At 45.1% G+C, this 15339-nt stretch overlaps 1 protein-coding gene across 3 annotated transcripts in view; it reads right to left on the reverse strand.

Moving 5' to 3' along the window:
• The window catches only part of USP34 (ubiquitin specific peptidase 34), a 272897-nt gene that overhangs the window by 244790 nt on the left and 12768 nt on the right, over positions 1 to 15339 (reverse strand). The gene's annotated exons all lie outside the window — the stretch shown is intronic.

The raw sequence follows: 15339 nt of genomic DNA on the forward strand, positions 1-15339 counted from the left end.
ATCCAGAAATAAAACCCTCTCCTGCCAAACACCCCTAGTTGTCACCTATCACCCCATACTGGAATCTGTACTGGGTATCATCAAACAACTACAACCCACACTCAGTGGGGCCCCATCCTGAAATAACTCTTTCCTGAACTCCCTCTTCTAGCTTTCAAACACTCCCCAACATCTCCAAGCTCCCCTCAGACCAGGACACACCAGCTCAAAGCAGCACCAGACCCTGCCAGAACAACAGATGCAAAACCTGCAGACATATCTCCACTGTTACAATGATCCACACCCCCCAAAACACACCTTTTAAAATCCATGGGTCCTACACTTGCCTTTCACATGTGGTGTTCCTCATACATTGCACTAAATGCCCCAACAACAACTATGTGGGTGAAACCAGATAATCACTAAACTCTCAAATGAACTCTCACAGGAAAACGATAAAAGACAAAAACACACTGGCTTTGTCTACACTGCCAATTGAATGACAAAACTTTTGTTGTTCACAGGTGTTTAAAGAAACACAGACACACACCCCTGCCAAAAGACAAAAGTTTTGCCGCGGCAAGTGGCAGTGTAAACAGCTCGTTGTCAGCAGGAGCGCTCTCCTGTCGACAATGCGAACACTGCTCTTACAGGGTGGAAGTATTTAGTCCGCAAAAGTGCCGACAAACAGCATTTACGCTGCCCGACTTTTAACGACAGACGTGTCAACATGGCTGTGCCACTAAGATCTGTGTAGTGTAAACAAAGCCACTATCACGAACACTTCTTGCAAAGCAATCATTCCATATCTGACCTATCAGTCCTCATCCTCAAAGGAAACCTGCACAACAGTTTCAAAAGACGAGCCTGGGAGTATAAATTCAGAACTTTGCTAGACACTAAAAATCATGGTCTTAATAAAGACACTGGATTTATGGCTTATTACAACAATCTGTAATCCACTAACTCCCATTTTTGTCCTATGACTACAGGGGTGTTAATGAGCCACTTCACCTTGAATGGTTCCTTAGAATGGTTCCTTAGAATATGTACTAACTACTTATGCTAAACTATCTGTTCAATCTTGTATTTACCTGTGACACTTTAAGGCAAGGTGTGGCCAATCTGAGCCTGAGAAGGAGCCAGAATTTACCAATGTACATTGCCAAAGAGCCATAGTAATATGTCAGCAGCCCCCTATCAGCTCCCCCCGACCCCGCCACTCCCAGCTCCTCCTGCCTCCCACCCTCCCTCCCAGCTCTCCCCAGCCCCACCAATCAGTGCCTTCTCCGCCCCGCCCCGTACCTCCGGAGTACCTCCAGATCGTGAAGGAGGCTCTGGGGGAGGAGAGGGGAGGAGCGAGGGCATGGCAGGCTCAGGGAAGGGGGCGGGAAGGGGTGGAGTGGGGGCAGGGCCTGTGGCAGAGCCAGGGGTTGAGCAGTGAGCACTAGGGTGACCAGATGTCCCAATTTTATAGGGACAGTCCCAATTTTGGGGTCTTTTTCTTATATAGGCTCCTATACCCCCCACCCCCTGTCCCGATTTCTCACACTTGTCGTCTGGTCACCCTAATGAGCACCGGCACATTGGAAAGTTGGCGCCTATACAAGGAGCCACATATTAACTTCTGAAGAGCTGCATGTGGCTCCAGAGCCACAGGTTGGCACCCCTACTCTAAGGCCTTGTCTACACTGGCAAGTTTCTGCACAGCAAAGCAGTTTTCTGTGCTGTAACTCCCGAGGTGTACACAATGCCAAGCCACTATGGCCCCATCTACACTGGCAAGTTTGCGCACAGTAAAGCAGCTTTGAGCGCTGTAACTCCCAAGGTGTACACACTGCCAAGCCACTTCGTGCGCAGACGCAGCGCTCTTAAAAAACCACCTCGACGAGAGGCGTAGAACTTTCTGCACCAGGGCTACAGCGTTGAGGTGCCAGTGTAGATACACCGTGGTGATTACAGCGCTGAGACTGGCCTCCAGGAGGTGTCCCAAAATGCCTGTTCTCACCTTTCTGGCCATCAGTTTGAACTCTACTGCCCTGCCCACAGGTGACCAACCATCAGCCGCACCCCGTACATTCCTTTGCAAATTGAAAGTGCCCTTCCAGTTTGCTAGGTGATGCAAGCAATGATCTCAGTGCATCTTTCCAAGTTGCCATGCCTGCTCCACGCACCAGGCAATCTCCCGCTTGGAGCAATGCCGAGCTGCTGGACCTCATCGGCATTTGGGGAGAGGAGGCAGTGCAATCACAGCTGTGCTCCAGCCATCGGAATTATGATACCTATGGACAGATTTCTAGATGCATGATAGAAAAGGGCCATGACCAGGACACATTGCAGTGCAGGGTTAAAGTGAAGGAGCTGCGGAATGCCTACCACAAGGTGCGGGAGGCAAACCACCACTCCGGTGCTGCCCCCACGAGCTGCCAGTTCTACAAACTGCTGGACGCGATACTCGGTGGTGACCCCACCTCCACTGAGAAGTCCCCTGTGGATATTTCATTGGCTCACATGCCAGTCGAGAGTGGACCAAGCCAGGAGGAGGCAATCTTGGATGAAGATGGGGAGGGAGAACCAGAGGCAGAGGATGACTCGGAGGCCAGAGATGCATGCAGTCAGGAGCTCTTTTCTACCCCAGAGGAGCCTAGCCAGTCACAGCAGTCGGACCTTGGCGAAGAGCAAACAGGAGAGGAGGCCCCGGTAAGTGGATCTGATTTGGGGAATTGCTGAAGCGAGTTGTTGGGGACAGGAGGGTTGCAAAAAGCAGACTTGTCTCCCACCTCATGCCTTGTTTGAGCGGCGGAACTGGCTGTTGATACACTCCCTCACTTCACGGGAATCTCCCTCAGAGATCTCCAGGAAACTCGTGGAGATACTGGGCAATCCGCTCCCACAGGTTCCTCGGCAGAGCTGCTTTGTTTCTTGGCCCATTAATGGTAAATTTCCCATGCCACTGTGCCATCACAGGGGGTGGGGGGAGAGATCATTGCTGCACACAGGCTAGCCGCATAGGGGCCAGAGCGGAAGCCACAGGCTTGGAGAAGACCCTCCCTTGATTCCCTGCTCACCCTCAGCAGCAAGATATCTTCCATAATGATCACCACCTGTGGTAAGTGTTGGGACAGGAATGATTATCAGAGCCCCCCTACAGTGCTGGCTCTCTCCAAGTGCCCAAGAACCACATGCCCAGTGTACAGCAGGGTCCGGGAACAGTGATTTACCCTGCGGCTACTCATCATTTTGGGGGTCTTGTGGCTTGTGTGCGCTTGCCTGGGGTCAGCCAGTTAGTGACAGGTGTGTGAGTACTGGCTGTGTTTTAAAGCACTGAAACAGTGTTGTCTGTGTTGCAAACAATACTGCTTCTGTAAAATGTTGCATTTAAACTTCACAGAGATGACCTTGGGAGCACAGCCTCCCTCTTTGTTATCAGCGGCAGAATGGTTGCGAAGAATTAGGAAGCGGTCAAGAAGAACTAAGGAGGACTTTATGCGTGACGTTACGATGCACTCCGCCGCTGAGTGGTGGGACAGCAAGAAGAGGGAACAAAAGGAGAACGCAGCACACCAGAAAGAAACCATAGAGTGGCTCTTAACAGTTATGGAGCACCAAGTGGACACGCTCCAGGTGATACGAGCTCTTCAAACCGAGCAACTCCACACCTGCCCTCCCCTGCAGCTGCTGTCGCAAAATTCTTTCCAATGCGCCTCCCCACACACACACCGCCAACACACTCTTATCAACCTCCTGGTTCCACTCTCTACCCACAGTATTCCACTCCTCCCACCTCACAGTCCAGCAATGTGGACTCCCAATACCCACTACACTCAAAACCCATGCATCCGCAGTTTGGCCCTGCTGAAGTACAGCACCCGCTGCATCGTACTCCAAAGGAGAAGGTTGGGTATGATCCCTGGACATACACAAATCTGTAGCCGTCCTGGGACCCCACCTCCTCTTGAGACCTTCCATTCCCCCATCACCCATCCCCCTCCCTGCTGATGAATTTTTTCGTTTGACTTTCTCCTCTGGTTTGGCTTTCAATAAAAGAATTGTGTTTGTTTGAAAGCAATCTTTATTCTATTAAGTGAAAGCAAAAAGACCACTGCAAAGCAACATACAATTATGTTAAGGCCCCTTCTTGCATGATATGCACAAATCACCTCCTAGCATTACAAGCACCACAATCCCGAGCATAGCAACTAATATTAGTGGCTTTCAGCTTCTAACTGCTGCCTCAAAGCATCCCTGACCCTGATGGCCCCACGATGTGCCCTTCTAATAGCTCTGGTCTCCAGCTGTTCAAACTCAGCCTCCAGGTGCTGAGCCTCTGTGGTCCAGCCCTGAGTGAAGCTTTCACCCTTCCCTTCACAAATATCATGGAGCGTACAGCACGTGGCTATAAGCATAGGAATATTGTCATCGGCCATGTCCAGCTTCCCATACAGGCATCACCAGCGGGCTTTTAAATGGCTAAATGCATACTCAGTCATTCTGCATTTGCTCAGCCTGTTGTTCAACTGCTCCTTGCTGCTGGCAAGGTGCCCCATGTATGGCTGCATAAGCCACGGAATTAAGGGGTAGGCAGGCTCTCCCAGGATCACAATGGGCATTTCTGACTTCCCCTAAGGTGATCTTCTGGTCCAGGAAGAAAGACCCTGCTTGCAGCTTCCTGAACTGGCCAGTGTTCCAAAAGATGTGTGCATCGTGCACCTTTCCGGACCAGCCTCCGTTAATGTCCGTGAAACGGCCATGGTGATCCACAAGCGTCTGGAGAACCATTGAGAAATACCCCTTCCAATTAATGTACTCAGTGGCTAGGTGGTCTGGTGACAGAATTGGAATATATGTGCCATCAATCGCCCCTTCGCAATTAGGGCAGCTGATTTGTGCAAAGCCATCCACAATCTCATGCACGTTGCCCAGAGTCACGTTCTTTTGGAGCAGGATGTGATTAATGGCGCTGCACACCTCCGTCAACACAACTCCAACGGTCGACTTTCCCACTCTGAACTGGTTAGCGACCTATCGGTAGCAGTCTGGAGTAGCCAGCTTCCACACTGCAATCACCACACGCTTCTCCAACAACAGGGCAGCTCTCATTCTCATGTCCTTGTGCCACAGGGCTAGGGCAAGCTCATCACACAGTCCCATGAATGTGGCTTTCCTCATCCAAAAGTTCTGCAGCCACTGCTTGTCATCCCAGACATGCATGATGATGTGATCCCACCACTAAGTTCCCGTTTCCCGAGCCCAAAAGCAGAGTTTCATTGTGGTCAGCATCTCCATGAATGCCAAATGCAATCTCGTGTCGGAGCTACTACGCGTGGCGAGATCGATGTCAAACTGCTCTTGCCTTTGTAGTTTAAGGAATAACCCCACTACCACTTCTGCCGTGTTAGTGAGAGCGACCAGCATACTGGTCAACAGTGCGGGATCCATTTGTGCAGACCGAAGACGCAGAGCACGCAGTACACGAAACCATTGAAAGATGGTGCCAAATGCGGACAGAAGCACAGGGATTGCTGGGATGCAAAGCAGTGCATCACAGGGCACTGAGACAGGACCTAGGATGCCCCGCAACCCCCTCCGCCTTCCCACAACTTTTAGTGGCAGAAGAGAAAGTGATGCTCTGTGGGATAGCTGCCCAGAGTGCACCGCTCCGAATACCACTGCAAGTGCCACAAGTGTGAACACACTATTGCGCAGGCAGCTGACAGTGTGAACACACAACAGCAGTTTCCCTTCAGTGCTCTCTGAGCGGAGCTGTAACTGCCAGCACTGTAACTCTGCCAGTGTAGACATACCCTAAGAGTCTGTCTATCTTACAGCACTGCAGGAGCAGTGTATAAGAAGTGTGGTGTGTGTGGTGAAGATGCTCTACAGAAGAAGCTCTCCCACCAACATAGCGCTGTGCACATGAGCACTTATGCCGGTGTAACTTACGTCACTCAGGAAGATGGTTTAGTCATACCCCTGAGCAACATAAGTTTTGCCTCCCGACAGTGTAGTGCAGACACAGCCTTAGTGCTATGGAAGAGTTTTGTGTAGCTTGAAAGCTTGTCTCTCTCTCTCACGAACAGAAGTTGGTCCAATAACAGATATTACCTCCCCTACCTTTTAGTCTACTATCCTCTGCCAAAATTCAGCTAATGCCAGGTATTTCAAGCAGAATGTAAAATCTCTATAAATCATGTAATTAAAATGTACCTGATCCCTATGGTGTCTAGGCACCCAATTGTGCAACAGCATATTGTGGTTGGAAAGTTTTTGTGCTCCTAGCTAGCAAAAATCTTACAAACAGAAGGATGAGGATTCTTATGAGTGTAACTGAAAATGCTAAGCAAGCTTTTCAAACTAGCTACTAGAGTAAGGCTTTTAAAACCATATAATGAAGCACATATATAAGTGGCCTGATTTTCAAGAGTGTTAAGCGCCAACTATCTCTCATCAACTTCAGCAGGAGTTATCGGGTGCTCAGCACTTTTAAAATGAGTGCTCTTCAACAATTTCACTGAGCAGCACACTTGAGCTTGAAGAATCAGATATACTGTCCGAAATTTTTGAGGTAACCATGCATCCTATCTTTCTACTTAACAATTCTTGACAGTGTTTACATTTCACTTTAGATGTTATCTATTTTTGTTATTTCTGTTTGTTTCTGACCATTTCCTTCAGTTGAGTCAGAAATTTCTACACTGATGTTTACCAGTGATTAATCATCCATTTGTAGTATTTGTCACATTTACTAGAGCTAGAATCTGAAACTACCTAGTGAATTCAACACAGAGAAGAATTAAAAATAAGATGAGCTAGCCAGTTTTCTATCAAACCATATCAGTTGTCCTGCCCAGATCCCAGAAGTGTATAGATTCTGGCAAGCCAAACTCCAACAACAGTACTCAATTCTACCTACTCCACTCTCTTCAATATCAAGTCACAGATGATTCTACCCACTAGTTCCATCCCTTTCTCCTGCCAACAATAACTCCAACTATTCTTATTCCCCTTTAGGCTTCTAGATCATTCTAAAATTTTCTTATTGCTTTTCAACCAGCACAAAATAGAATCTTGACATTCTGAACACTTCCTTTATAATTTTAAAAATAACATTTTCATTAGCTGATTATATAGTGGAAACACTGGTCTCTAATTTCAAACAACTTGAAAATATAGACACTTCAGACACTCAGAAGTTGGGAGGAAAAAAAAACAAAGTAGGTTTAGGAATCTAAAGTGCCTTCCAAAACGTGAGAGACACAAGGTGGGGAAAATGCTGTCAGAAGTCTTAAAAGGCAACACTCAGATTCGGAAAATACAGAACCCGAACCACCAAAAAAGAAAATCAACCTTCGGTTGGTGGCATCTGACTCAGATGATGAAAATATATGTGCATTGGTCCTCACTGCTTCGGATCGTTATCGAGCAGAATCTGTCATCAGCATGGAAGCATGTCCTCGAGAATGATGGCCAAAGCACAAAGGAACATACAAATAATTAGCATATCTGGCACGTAAATACCTTGCAATGCTAGCTAAAATAGTGAACACCTGTTTTCACTTTCAGGTGACATTGTAAATAAGAATTGGGCAGTATCTCCCATAAATGTAAACAAACTTGTGTCTCTCAGCAATTGGCTGAACAAGAAGTAGGACGGACTGGACTTGTAGGCTCTAAAGTTTTACACGGTTTTGGTTTTGAGTGCAATTATGTGTAAAAAAAAGTTTACCTTTGTAAATTGCACTTTCATAATAGAGATTGCACTCCAGTACTTATATGAGGTGAACTGAAAAACACTATTTCATTTATCTTTTTCACAGTGCAAATATTTGTAATCATAAATAACAAAGTGAGCACTGTACACTTTGTATTGTATGTTGTAATTGAAATTAATATATTTGAAAAAAGTAGAAAAACATCCAAATATATAATAAATTTAAATTGGTATTATATTATTAAACAGTGCTATTAATACTGTGATTAATCGTAACTAATTTTTTAATCTCGTGAATTTGTTTTGCATTAATCACTTGAGTTAACTGCAATTAATTGACAGCCCTAAGAAAAACCTAATAAAACTCACTGATCTGAGGGGTCTTCCCCCCTGGGTGTGGGGGCTAAGGGTTTTTTCTGGCTCCAATCTCATTTTTTCTGGCTTCCAATCTCATCTTGAATTCCTTCACAGTTTTGCAAGCCCCAGTATAGACTACTGCCACTACACAATTCTAAAAATTAAAAATTCCAGTGTAAAAACCTTTTAACTTGAAAGTAAGGTTAAGAAACATATCAATTCAGAGAACAATCATTAAGAGAATACAGAAGTTTCCTTTAAAATAAATACACTACACACACAGAAATTACAGTGCCTATAAATGTGATGTATCAGAAGAGACACCATCAACTTAAAAAAAAAATCACACTTGTCTCACTTTTTTTATATCTCGTATGAGCAACACCTAAGATTACAATAAATGAAAAAGGGAAAAAATAGGGGTTTTTTTCAGTTTGATTTATATATTTGACAACACAACACAAAGTCAGTTTCCTTGTTTTCCCACTGGTTTGTGTGGGCTTTAGACATAGCCACTTTGGAACGAAATTCTTTACAAAATAAAAGTGATTGTAAAGCCAAAAAAAACCTGACTCAATTTCAAGTTCACTGTTTAAAAATAAACCAGGAAATTAGGGAAAAGTCCCCTAATTCTGTCCACTTATCACCTTCCTAAACATAACCAGAAACATATAACAACATGATTCTCAAAGAATACTGGTTTATTACTATTAGTAAAGTTTTTGTTATGTTTTAGTTTTGCACACTGCTACATCAGAGATCCATCTGCATTTGCGTTTTACAACACAAACTCCCATGATACTTGGTTTCTTTAAGACCACACCAGAGCACTGCAGAATCCAAGAACCTTGCCACAGACGTTAAGTCAAGCTTGCCACGTAATACACAGAGTCTTGACTACAGTACACTTACCACATTCCATGTACGAGCAAAATGCTACCATATTTAAAGATATCTTAGGCAGGTCTGCACTGCAAACATACACTGGTATACCAAAGTCACTCAGGCGTGTGAAAAATCCACACCCCTGAGCGATGCAGTTATACTGACCTAACCTCCAGCGTACACAGAACTATGACAACAGGAGGGCTTTTCTTGTCAACATAATGACCACCTCTCATGGAGGTGGATTAACTACACCATCAGGAGAAGCTCTCCTGTTAACATAGCAGCGGTTTCACTGAAGCACTACAGTGGCAGGGCTACACTGGGGCAGCTGTGCCATTGCAGCTTTTTAAGTGCAGACATGCCCTTAAACAGCTTAAACAACTGCTTTAAAAGCTTCCAGAAAGGGTTCAGAATTTTGGAAATTTAGTTGTATACAATCTACCTGAAATGAAAAATAGGAGTTTAACTGTATATTTATATGCTTTCCATTTTTATTTTTAAAGGAAACTACAATGTTCTCTTAAGCTTTGTTTTTCTCTGAATTTTAACTCCAGGTAATCAGATGTTTGGTTTGTTTGTTGGTTTTTATTTGATTGTTTGTTTTTAAACTGGCCTGGAAATCCTCCTCCTAAAATCAGCATGTTTCACTTCCTCAGGGTGAATTGAAGATAATGGAAAAGATGCTTACCAAAACATTTTTAAAAGATTATCAAAGAACAAATTGGGTTTATAAAAATAAGATTTGGAGCCAGTACCATGAGAACATCAATTCAACCCTGGGGGTATTTTCAATCTGCTCATAATTTTATCTCTTGATGCCTACAAAGCATTTGACAGTGTTGAATGGAAGGAATAGTTCTATACACATGCAATATGACAGGTTTCAGAGTAACAGCCGTGTTAGTCTGTATTCGCAAAAAGAAAAGGAGTACTTGTGGCACCTTAGAGACTAACCAATTTATTTGAACATGAGCTTTCGTGAGCTACAGCTCACTTCATCGGATGCATACTGTGGAAACTGCAGAAGACATTATATGTCATTATAAACTGCTCAGGAGAGTGAGTTTGTGGGGGGTCGGAGGGTGAGAAAACCTGGATTTGTGCTGGAAATGGCCCAACTTGATGATCACTTTAGATAAGCTATTACCAGCAGGAGAGTGGGGTGGGAGGAGGTATTGTTTCATGGTCTCTGTGTATATATAATGTCTTCTGCAGTTTCCACAGTATGCATCCGATGAAGTGAGCTGTAGCTCACGAAAGCTCATGCTCAAATAAATTGGTTAGTCTCTAAGGTGCCACAAGTACTCCTTTTCTTTTTACACATGCAACAGCTTGTTTTGAGAGGTGTACTATTAAATTATTAACATCTAGACTTTTATTTCAGCCTAGACAAGTTTATTTTGGTCAGCATCTATAAAAAATATTGCAACTTACTGTGTAAGAAGTTCAGCGTTAAGGACGTAGTATTGAACTTTATGTAGATTTATACACTTGTGTACACTAAGAATCCTTCCTTTTCTCTCCTCTAATTAAAACTGTACTACAGAAGTTTGGCAAGATGTTCCATAAAATTATACCAATTTTGAATGTGCATGGATGAATAAGCGTTTGTAATATCTGGAATCACCATCCTAAGAGATGAAAGAGATTTAATCACCTGTTATGGACAAACTAAACATAGGAAATGCCATCCCAGCTCAGAACATCAGTCCATCAAGTCCAGAATCCAGTTTCTAGTGATGGCCAGTAACAGCTGCTTCAGAGGATAGTGCTAGAAATTCATGAGAATATCTAACTTCCAGCACCTCTTTCTCCAAATTACCCCCCAAAAAAGGTACTTAAGGATACAATGTGTGGTCTTTTAGTATACAGTGACAATGTAGTGTTTTTGTGTATGATTTTTCATTTTTATTTTCATTCCATAAGATCTTTTTGAAAGTGCTGTTGCCTCGGAAGGTTGAGAATGGGAACAGACAATGAATGGGGAAAGGAGAGAGAGAGAGACAGGAAGGAACTGAGCATACTGAAGGCAAATTCAGTGGGGGAAGGAGAGAGTGACGATAAAGGAGCTCTGAAAGAAGGGTGAAGGGGTTAATTAGGGAACCAGGACAGAGAGGTGCCCTTACATTCCTAGTCTGGGACCATTTGGGAGAGAAAGAAACTGCGGGAGGCCACACAAGGAGAGTTGGATGTGGAACAGGGGGATTCCTGGAGGAGGTGTTGCTGGGAGATCACGGAGTGAAAAGGGCAGGTGCTAAAGGTTACTGGGGAAGGTGCTGCATGCTGCTGAGGGAAGGAAGGGGGAGGTGTCAGGATTGAAGGCTGCAGGGGGCCAGGTAGGGGCTTGAAGCATTGGAGTAGGAGTGCTGAGACACAAATAGCTGTCCTGAGCTATTTATAGCTCAGCCAGCACACAGAGGGAGCAATGGGAGGGTATTTCTTCTTTCATATGCATCACAAGTCAGTATCTAGACTGTTCAGCCATCTAACTGCTGCATCATCCAGGGTAGCAAGGTGTTGTAGTCCACCTTCCAATCTTCTAATTGTGCACTTCACCCCCACTGTCTGTATTGCTGCCTCACAGTCAGACTATCGAGACTGGGCTAAGCCAATTTCTGCATTATGACAGTCACTCTGGCGGTTCCAGTCAATGGTCTATTAATCTTAGCCCAGGATCTGCATCCCACGTTTCAAACAGGTGAATATAAATTATGGCGTTTGAAATTCTTCAGCATGCCTGTCTAGCTATCCCATGGTTGTTTCAACTCCGGGAAGACATAGCTGACAGCCCTGATAGGCCAACATGCCTATAGCCTTCTTGTAAGATGCCCCAGGAGTAGCATAAAGTGAAACACAAGTAAACAAAATGCTGAACACAGGCAGGGAGGGTACTGTGGAGATGGCACTTCCCCACTCCCGCCCATGACAGGCCTGACACTGCCACCTACATGTGTGGGGCTAAAGACTACCAGCAGACAAGTACAGCAGCATCTGAACTTTGCAGCCTATACAAGAATCCCATTGATACAAAGCTGTAACAAAGAGGAGAGTGAGGGCTGGTGTTTCAGGCCCAAAGCCTGGGAGGCAATGCAGTGTTCTGTTTCCATAATGGACAGATGAATGAGGACTCTAAGCTGTACAGTGCTCCCTCACACCATCAACTCATTTCAAACAGAACTATAACATGCAAATTAAATAGAGAGGAAAGATGATGACTGGTTAAGCCACCTCTGTCGTCACTGTGACACTACTTAAGAATAACTTGAGCTGCTGAATGGGCCCCAAAGTTAAAAGTAAGTTAAACAATTATTGGTTTCAGAGTAGCAGCCGTGTTAGTCTGTATTCGCAAAAAGAAAAGGAGTACCTGTGGCACCTTAGAGACTAACCAATTTATCTGAGCATAAGCTTTCGTGAGCTAGAGCTCACTTCATCGGATGCATAAAGATGAAGTGAGCTGTAGCTCACGAAAGCTTGTGCTCAAATAAATTGGTTAGTCTCTAAGGTGCCACAAGTACTCCTTTTCTTTAAACAATTATTGTTAATAACTGCTTGATATCAGTTTACTTTCTTCAAGTGTGCCTATTCCCAGAATATTCAAATGTGTTTCAACTTTCTAAAAAGTTTAATAGGTTAATAATATGCCATTGTTAGCTAGAGGGGCCCGAACATAAGACTCAAAGGAAATGCCTTTTACATTTAAGACACCATTTTTACCCTGTTACATGTGAAAAATTAAATGCAATCTTAACTATGGCACCACAATCAGACCTCTCCATAATAACATGAATAGCTGATATACACTATAGTACTAAAAAAACCACCATGAGTTTCCATGTCAAGACAAGGACATTTAAAAACCTGCAGGGTACTAAGAGACTGCAAAAGATGAGAAATTTAAATCAACTAGAAGAGGAGAATGTATAATTCCAAGTGTAAACAAATGAAGCTCAGATTATAAATACATTTTTAGCAAGAATTTCAGGGCTAAGAGAACAGATTGTAATTAGACCTCAAGGACAACCATCATGCAGGGTATCTTATATCTAAAGGTCACTCACCGCTAGGGTTGCCAACTTTCTATTGGCACAAAACTGAACACCCTAGCCCTGCCCCTTCTCCGAGCCCCCCCTTCCCTGAGGCCCCACCCCCACTCACTACAGTCTCCCTCCCTCAGTGGCTCACTCTACCCTCCCCTCACTTTCACTGGGCTGGAGCAGGAGTGCGGGCTCTAAATGGGGGTGCAGGCTCTGGAGTGGGGCCAGAAATTAGGGGTTCAGGGTGCGGGAGACGGCTTCAGGCTGGGGCAGGGAGTTTGGGTGTAGGAGGGGGTGAGGGTTCCCACTGGGGGTGCGGGATGAGGTGTTTGGGGTGCAGGACGGGGCTCCAGGATGGGGGGTGGGGCCAAGGGATTCAGAATGCGGGAGGGGGCTGCAGGCTGAGGCAGGGGGTTGGTGTGTGGGAGGGGTGAGGGCTCTGGGCTGGGGCTGCTGGCTCTGGGGTGCAGGAGGGAGCTCCAGGCTGGGGCCGAGGGATTCAGACTGCAGGAGAGGGCTGCGGGTTGAGGCAGGGGTGCAGGAGGAGGTGAGGGCTCTGGGGTGGGGCTGGGGATGTGGGTTTTAGGGTATGGGAGTGGGCTCTGCGCTGGGGCAGAGGGTTGAGGTGCAGGAGGGAGTGAGGGCTCTGGGCTGGGCCCGCGGATGAGGGGTTTCGAGTACAGAAGGGGGCTCCAGGCTTGGGGGGACTCAGGGCTGGGGCAGGAGGTTGGGATGCAGAAGGGGGTACAGGCTCTGGGCTGGGGGCTTTGGGGTGGGGCCAGGGATGAGGGGTTTGGGCTGCAGGAGAGGGCTCCGGGTTTGGGGGGGGCTCAGGGCTGGAGGGTTGGAGCACCGGCTTACCTTGGGCAGCTCCCAGTCTGCAGCACCGCGGTGCTACCTGTCCTGGCTCCGTGCTGCACCCCGGAAGCAGCCAGTAGGTCTGGCTCCTAGGCAGAGGGGAGGGGGCAGGAGACTCCACGGCACGCACTGCTCTCACCCGCAAGCCCCCCCAGTTCCCACTGGCTGGGAACAAAGCCAGTGCTTCAGGCAGGGGCAGCATGCAGAGCCCCGTGGCTCCCCCCACTAGGAGCTGGACCTGCTGTCCGCTTCCAGGGCACAGCAGGGTGCCCCAGGACAGGTAAACTTTTAACGGCCCGACTGGCGGTGCCGCTAGGGTCCCTTTTAGACCAGGTGTTCCGGACAAAAACCGGAGACCTGGTCACTCTACTCACTACACAAGTGCAAAATCAAATTGTAGTTAAAAACATTCATTTAAAAAAATTATTATAAACCTAGAAGAACGTAAACAATCACAAAACAGTCAAATAAACAAAACACAAATGTAGATATTAAAGAGACATTACAATTTTAAAGATGTTAAATTGCAATGACAGCAATTTTGAATATATGGAAGCTAGTGATTAAGCTATACCGATAGATTAATACTTATGCAGGGACAGAACCTACCTACCTACAAGATAGAAAACTGTAAAAAAAATTATGTCTTCCTTTTTATATACAGACTGAATAGAGAGAACTGAAAATTGTGAGCTATGTTAAAAAGCATAAAGGCAATAACATCGGCCTCAGAGCATACATATAATTGTGTTGTGCATACAGAATTACAGTCTTGTTCAAGCAGTGAACTGGACAGGCCTTCAGGCAGCACATGTTTTGTACGTATACACATAAATTGAAAACTATTTATTTTAATTTGTTTTCTCTCTTTTGTTATTGATGGTAAACAAACACAAATGTAGGCACTGTGTTGGCAAAGATCTTTCTCTGGTATATAAGAAAGGCCTGAAAAGTTGAAAACTAAACTCTGCTTTTTTTCCCGTCCCTTTAAAAATATGAGACGTATTAAGGTTCTCTTCCCGTTTTTTGTTAGAGGAATTCTTAAATGTTTAAGACTTGGGCATTGGCAGCTATCTCAGCCCTCACAGGAGCAGAAGTATTGAATTCTAAAAGGACACTGTCAACTTCATGTTGTCAATGTAAGTAGTTTCAGGTATTATACGTGCCCCCAAATCCTCCTGCAAACTTTTGTGATTTTACACTCAGATTTTCCTACCTACTTAAAAAGTCTCACTCTTCCATATTGCTGTGTGAACGATCCATGCAAATGACATGGGAAACAGATTATACACAAAGTACTGTCCAATATATATAAAAACCATAGTGAAAATATATTCTCTATTTCAAACTCAAATGTTATAGACGCATGTTGAAGTATGGAAATGTACAGTGAATACACCCGAACAACTATAATTCTTCCCTGTAGTGACACAATGCAACAGCCATATGATTAACGCATTTCAGTATTTGTGGTCCCAAATGAGATTAAGCTGATTTTTAAAGACATAGATT

This window comes from Caretta caretta, chromosome 3, assembly GCF_965140235.1.
Source record: "Caretta caretta isolate rCarCar2 chromosome 3, rCarCar1.hap1, whole genome shotgun sequence".
NCBI lineage: Eukaryota > Metazoa > Chordata > Testudines > Cheloniidae > Caretta > Caretta caretta.